Below are 7811 nucleotides of genomic sequence, written 5' to 3'. Positions count from 1 at the left end.
TAAATTAATTAATAAATGTGCTCCCATGACTGTGTTCAGTGCACTGTCACAATACCACGCAGGTCATTGCATGCCTTGCCATGTCATTGTTAGTCTTCCAGGGTTGTCCCTGCTTTTTTGTGTGCTGGATTATCTGCATATTTATCTTATTAGTTTTATTTATTATATTTTCATTTTTACAGCACGCCTAACCCAAAGGTATGTGGGTGCTTCTTACAGTACACAAGTGAAACTGTCAACTGGCATATTGCATGATATGGATAAGCAGGCATAATTTAATATAACAATGACCGGGATGACGCAGCTTGATGGAGTGAAGTTACAGGTCTTGTGTAAAGAGCCATGTTTTCAATTTTTGGTGGAAGGAGTATAGCTAATGTACAGATCTGAGTGAGAGGGGTAAGGCATGCCATTGGTTGTCCGTCACTACTGGGAAGCTGCGGCTACCTGCTTTAGCTTGTTTGAATTTAGGCGTGGTGAGGAGGTGGGAGGTGACGGTTCAGTTGGGTCTCTCACGGTGGTGTTTGGTAATTTTGTTGGTGAGGTATTTTGGGGCTGTGCTAGCGATGCACTTGTGTGTGATGGAGAGGGTCTTCAATTTGATGTGGTTTATGATGGGTAGCCAATGGGCAGCATCTGAGATATTTTAACTTTTTTGGGATATTCAGTGCTGCTATTAGGCATTGTTCTGAATGATTTGTATTTTTTTGGTGTTGCGATATGTGATGTCTTCTCATTTTCATGCATCATGTTGACTGATGCGTATATTGTGTAAGTGCCATCAGCTAGTGAAAGGGGATATGTGACATGCATATATGCTGCATGTCATTGAGGGGGACAGGCAGTGTGGGGGATGTTTGTGAGTGTGGTTTGTGTGTTTGATTTGCATGCGGTGTGCAGGTGTTGCTGCATGTGTGCTGGGACTCATGTTGATGGTTGTCTTGTGAGTTGTTGTTTGCATGTGTTCTATGTCACTGAAGGGTGCCTGCGGCACTTGAATTTTTGGGTACATGGATGTGTTAGCTGCACTCAGTTTCATTTTGATCATTGTCTGCAGATCCTTCCGTCTGGGAATGAGAGCTATTTCCTGTGATGAAATGTGAATGGTGACTGCATGCCGATGAGACAGGTAAGATGTGCATTTATCTTGATCGTTATGGAATGGATACTCTTTTTGCTGCATGTCTGGATGTGGTAATTCTGGTGGGTCGCACTCTTTGTCACAATTGTCTATTACCTCTTGTAATATTTTGTGGATGGGGTTTGTGGTCATGTTGACATGTTAAGTAACATGTGTGTTATTAGTGCACTGCTTTTCTACACCCCACAATAGGGACTTGCTTCTGCACATTATTCACATAGTAGGACATGAGTGCAGCTATTGGAAATTGCGCTTGTTGTATTTTGTGTCCATGTAAAATGTTGAGGACATGTATGGCTTTTAGATCTGACGTGATGTTTCAGGATTCATCAATGCTTACACATTTGACAGGTATGTTAGTCAGATCCGCCAGAGCAACAGGGACCGATAGAAAGGGGATAGTGTGCGATATCAATAACCTTTAACTTTACACATGGGATGGTTTTGGTGCCAAAGAGGGGATTGCAGTAGTGGTGTCATCATTCTTCAATGTGTTTCTTTTGGAAACACTAAATGAAATGTCGTTTCAGTTCTAAGGGATGCACACAAATTTGCACTTCCAAGGGCACTTTTCCAGGGTGGTTTTGTGGGAACATTGGAAATAATGTACAGACACAGTAGAAAAAATTAAAAGAAGGCATTGAGCCATTGCACCACAATAATGATATCATAACATGTACATATATAATGCTTATATGAATTAGGGCATCATTCCCCAAATTAGTGGTAACTGGAAGTTTGGAACACATCTTCATCATTCTCAAACAATTATAAAGACTGGAGGATGTAGAAACTGGCTGCGATACTTCCCACCATAGTCACATTTGGTCAATTATATTCAGGGATCCCTTGGTTAAAAATACTCAAATCCTTTGCATGATGCGTCCGCTGCGTATTTACAAATTGCCAACTTCCCAGCTATCAAAGCTGACTTGAAATTACCATTGAATTCCCAACTAGACGAATTAGCTCACCCAACACATTATTTGTGCACAGCAAATGAAAACGAATTCAAATCGTATACCTACAACTACAACAAAAATGGAAAGCCGACTTTTATTTTCATCCAGAGAAACACCTCCATGTTTACGCAAGCTAATCATGTTGCCCAAAGTCTCGGAACCACACAACAGCATGCGTACTGCAAATCAGTGTTATTTGGACACCTGGCGCCAGATTACAGAAATCTGGCAACGCTGAAAGTGCAAGTGTGCATGGTATTGGCATTAGGTCAAACGTTACACTAAGGCAAAAACCTTTCTTTGCATCTTTGCACCAGGGCACAGTTTGCTCAAACGGCTACTACCATGCACAGTTACACTTGTGCAAGGTTATTGTAATCTGGCCCCGTAACTGCATGAAACTACAATGATTTATTGTCTTGAACACATCTTCAGCCTACCCAATCGAATTCGAGTCTCTTTCAAATATCTGAAAACTAAATGCAAACATGATGTCAGTTAGGGGTAGCTAAGAGTCCTATGTAGTCTACCTCTTGTGACTGCGGCCTACTGGCCCTCACACCTCGTTGCCACAGAGCCATGTACTGCTCAGTGAAAACACATGTTTAGCCTGAAATATATCACGTTGGTTTTGGCACTCTGAAGGCCTCATTTATAAAGAAAATTGTAAATTGTTCAGAGGGAAGTGCCAGCATTTGCACATTCATGCAATTCGGTCCCCTACATGCAATGTGTGATTTTTGCTCTATACAGAGCAAAACAATTGCTAAACCTGGGTAAAAACAAGTTACCACTAATGTTGCACTAGTATGCAGTGTTTATATCGAATCTTTTATACAGAAAGAACATATAGCGAAGATTTTATTGAAAAACTTTATAGTGAATGCATTTAGGGGTGCAGTAAAGGGTTACTTTTTGGGGGAAATAGCGGTGTCGGTTATTAGGGATGGGAAATGGGTGTTTGGGGCGACCCCACAAAAAAAAGGTGCGTTACCTATAAAAGTTTTCAATATAAAATATTCGAGATATGTTCATTCAATAACAAATATTTCGATATAAAGACATGTCTCCTGTTGCACTTAGTAGAGTAGAAAGTGTAAATTACTCCTCCAATTAACACCTGCGGGAGGAATTTCCAGTGCAAAAAAAAAACTGGCAAATTCCACAGGATTCCATCGCTTTACCACAAGCATGAAAATGTGATGCTTGCAGAAAAAGCAATGATTTTTAGTATGCCAGGTGTATTAGGCAGACAGACATGTACATTTCTGCTCATGCCCTAAATCCACGTGCCAAAATCTACAAAATCTCCTGGAGTGGAAAAAGGGGGAATACAACCAGGCGTGATTCCTGTAAACCTGATTTTTACACCTAATCTTTATTCTTTAGGGGATTGAAAAATGTGGGTCTAGGTGTATTCGATCACACTCACTTTTTCAAAATTATGAGTGCTTGTGAAGTGGGAGCCGCCAGCAGCACTAGTAATTCCTGAAGGTGTCCCCTCTTTATTCATTGCAATAAGAGCATTAAACATGTTCCACAATATCACTTGCTGTAACATCTAAAAGAACTATTATTGTGTAAGGAGCTGTGTTTCTCTGTATATATTGTGTGTGTGCTTGTGTGTTTGTATATGTGAAGTTTGCATACGTGTGACTATTAAATGTGTGGCACTTTGTTGTAAACTGCGCAAATCACTCATCTCTACCTTTTGCACATTCAGGAAATTACCGTTTTTGCTTTGCTCTGTGTAGAAAGGGATAGCGATCACCGGGAAGTGCTGACTGCTATGTGTTCACAGTGAATCACAACACAACATGGCATGCTTTATTTACCTGATATATTTTGAAAAAGATGTCATTGATATTTTCAGATTGATTTAGAATGTGGCATGCTGCTGTGCTTAGCCATTTCATTAAACACAAACAGCTGTTTCTGCTCATGAAAGAACACGAGATTTTGACTTTTGAGTTAATTGGAGACAGTGAAACAGGTCACCTGGGCAAGAAAGCCTGACGTGTAATCTTGGGCAATTCACTTTACCGCTTAAACCTTCATTTTGTTTAACGTCTGAAATGTAGATCACCTAGGAGTGATTCAGTTCACAAAAAAAAATAAAAAAAAGTTAAATAATTTATCTTGGCCTATGATCACAGCATTTACACCAGAGAGGCAACATGGCTCAAAATGGCTGTCAAGTAGTGCAGCACTTGAAGCATGAGGCAAGGTCAGGATTTGCAATTGAAACATAGAGACAATCAGTGAGGCATCTTGAAGGTAACTGCATTCAAAATCATCTGAAGAAATCCTATGTTTACTGGTCAGCCCGTAGACAATATTCTTTGAGTATTTCTAAGTCAAAACAAGTCTATTACTCATTAGCCATTGAACCGAATGATATGAAAAGCTTATTTTATGTTCGTTGTTGAAAGGAATGTCAAATCCTCACATACCTAATTATTAATTCTGGACTAAATTGAGTTACCAAGATTTTGCAAAATGTTTCTCTGAGAACATTTCCATTATACGTATTGAGATCCTTTCTGGACTATCTAATAAGCCCATTTTACCCTGCAAGGCATCACAGTATTGGGAATCATTCTCCCTACCTGATATAGAACTACTTTCTTCTTTAATGGCGAAAACAAAACCTACATATTTTGCCAATGATCCTTTCCTGGCTCACAAAAGAGTTTTTTCCATTCTTTGCCCCATTTTCCTTCAATTCACTCATCTTTCATCAGGTCAGGGTTGTTTTTCCTGATTTACTGAAAACAGGACATGTGCGTCCGCTGGTAACAAAAACAATGTAGATGTTGACTGTCGAATTACTTCTTTCCCATTTTCGGGGACGTTTTGGGAGAAAGTGGTTGTGGAGCTACTGAATGATTAGATAAAAGGCAAACTTTACTGGCAGTATTCCAGTCTGGTTTTCGAGAAGGCTACAGCATTTAAACTGCTACCCTGCACATTGTTGATGAGATGTTTAAAATATTGTATGGTGGAGGCAAATGTTTGTTGGTAATCTTGGATTTATCGACTGCGTTTGATACAATTGACCATGAGGTTCTCCTGGAAACGCTTGTTCAGCAAAAGGGAATCAGAGGGAATGGTATGGGAGTGGATATGCTAATTTCTTACTATCCGCTATCAAGTAGAATCAATTGATCAACAAGATCCAGACCCTGTTCCAATGCCGGTTGGAGTACCTCAGGAATAAACCCTATCACCCATTCTCATTAACTTGTACATGGAACCACTTGGAGACATTGGGACTAACTAAAACGAGCGTATGCTTCAATACATGGATGATGGCCATCTTTATATTAAAATGTCTTCTGCTGGAGATGTAAAACCTCTTGAGGAATGCCTATATGATATTGAAGCTTGGATGGCATCTCATTTTGTAAATTTAAATCCATCTAAAACAGAGTTTCACATTTTCTCCCATTCTGCACCAAATTCTCTACTTGCTGATTGACTTTTTAAGGCAAACATCCTAAGAGATTCTTCAGACATTTCCAATTCAGCAACATCGCTTGGTATTGTTTTAGATGTACATTTATCATTAAATCCGCATGTTAATTCACTGGTAAAATCAGCACATTTTCATTTGTTTGCATTGAGAGCTGTGAAACCTTATTTATCTCAATCTCATTTTCATTTACTTGTTCAATCCCTAATCCTTTCTCTTAACGATTTTGGGAACTCACTTTTCATTGGTCTCCCAAAATCGTCATTACCCCCTTTAATAGCGGTTTTTAATGCTGCCACTGGCTTAGTTAATGGTGCAAAGAAATGTAATCATGTCTCACCTATACTGAAAAATTCGCACAGGCTTCCTATTGACCAGGGAATACCATTCCACACACAAAACACTTTTCCTTCAGACTCCTCCTACCTACTTGATAAATTTAAAATTTCAGGACGTACTTGAGGACTTCGTAGCCATGAATCTTTACGTCTTGAAGTCCCCAGATTTAAACATTCAGTAAAGCTGAACCATTCTTTCTCTTGCACTGAAGTAAAATGTTGGAATGTGCTCCGCATTGAAATATCTGTGATATCAGACTATCTGAAGTTTAGAAAATGACCAGAATCAAGGTTCAGGAAAATAGTCTTTTAGAACATTTGGTTGTTCCTGACTCTTAATTTTTGTATCTGTAATAGTGATTTTTTTAAACCATTCTATTTTTATAATGTGTTGCGGAGTCATATTTTAGCAGTAGACTGAAATTATACTTTTTGTTATGTTGTTGTTCATTTTGTAGTGTATGTGTGTACATATTATCTGTATTGTACATGTTATTATTGTACAGCACTGTGATCAATTCAATTGTTATGGTCGTGCTTTATAAAAACTCAAAAATAAACAAATATAGGGCTGTCATTTGGGGATTTAACAGAAGGTGGGCCAAATGATACACAACAGGGGTATACAGAAAAGTTCTTGGGTCTCCACCTTTCGGGATTCCCTTTTCCAGGACGGGATCTGGGAGCCAGTTTTTCAGTTCACTCGCTTCTCTCTTGACAGACCACAGGATGTTTTACATACTGCAGGTTTCTGCAGTGGTCCCCGAACCCTGTCAAAAATGACTGCCTCAAAAGTAAGACTAGCAGCCAAATGAAATGTCTTCCACCCTGGTTTTAGGCTTTCTCAGGCCCTTTTCAGTTTCTACAGCCACGGCTGTCCTGGGACTGCAAAGTATGCTGTGTCTCCTCTAGGTGGGAGAGGTATAGCAGGAACTTTTTGATGAAGCCAACATTTCATCCTGGCTCCATTGTCAGAAGTCTGGTGAGGAGTGTGTTCTCGGGCGGTTGGTCGAGCTATGGTGGAGGGCCCCCTCACCTATCTGGACTTAGGCTGAGATATTTTATTTCTCACTGGCTATCCTCCTTCCTGTGGCACACCTGAGCTTACTGTCACCCAACAGTCTGTGTCTCTATAAACATCCTTGGGCCAAGCAAGACACCAGAAATTAGCTTCTCTACTTGACTAACCTCCGACCTTGATGTTTCTTCTCTCCAAACTCTTTTCTATGCTCGGGGTCCTCTCTACAATACATCTCTCTATTCATTCTCTTTCTCTGTCCAACCACATCTCTCAGAAATCTGTCTTTCTCAGCTTCTCACTCGCTCCATGTGTTTCCCTCTGATATCACTCCCACCCAGTGGCGTCCCTAGAAGAGTCTGGGGGGGCCAGTGCCTCCCCTCTGAAACCCTGTGCCCCCTTTGTGCCCTCCCTACCTAAGGCGAGCACTGACTGTGTTCTCTGTTCAAGGTGTTATTTGTGACACTCACTGAGGCAAATGCCTGCAGATCACACTGCAATACTCCTTTTGTCTCAAAGCGAGCAGTGATCGAGCAACTAGCAGCCCCTCCCATCAGAACGTAGTCCACGAAAGTGCTAATGATGGGCCATTAGTCACTGAATTGTTTTGTGCCTGCATTCTGATGGGAAGGGAGGTACAGTGGGGTGTGGGAAGTTGGTGTGCACAAAAGCCTCTCTGCAGGAGTGCTTGTGATGTCACACATTACCTTTCATAGGTGCCCCCCTACTTTTGTCTGTGCACTCCCTACTTTTGTCTTTGGCCCCCTATGTGCCCCTCCTAAAGTTGATTCCTGGCGACGCCACTGCTCCCACCCAATATCCTCCCGACACTTCACCTCCTCTATTGAATATCTTTCTACACCATCTCTTGACTGTG

This window comes from Ambystoma mexicanum, chromosome 7q (genome assembly GCF_040938575.1).
Source record: "Ambystoma mexicanum isolate Mex_15411 chromosome 7q, UKY_AmexF1_1, whole genome shotgun sequence".
NCBI lineage: Eukaryota > Metazoa > Chordata > Amphibia > Caudata > Ambystomatidae > Ambystoma > Ambystoma mexicanum.
Note: the sequence above shows the minus strand (reverse complement) of the source record.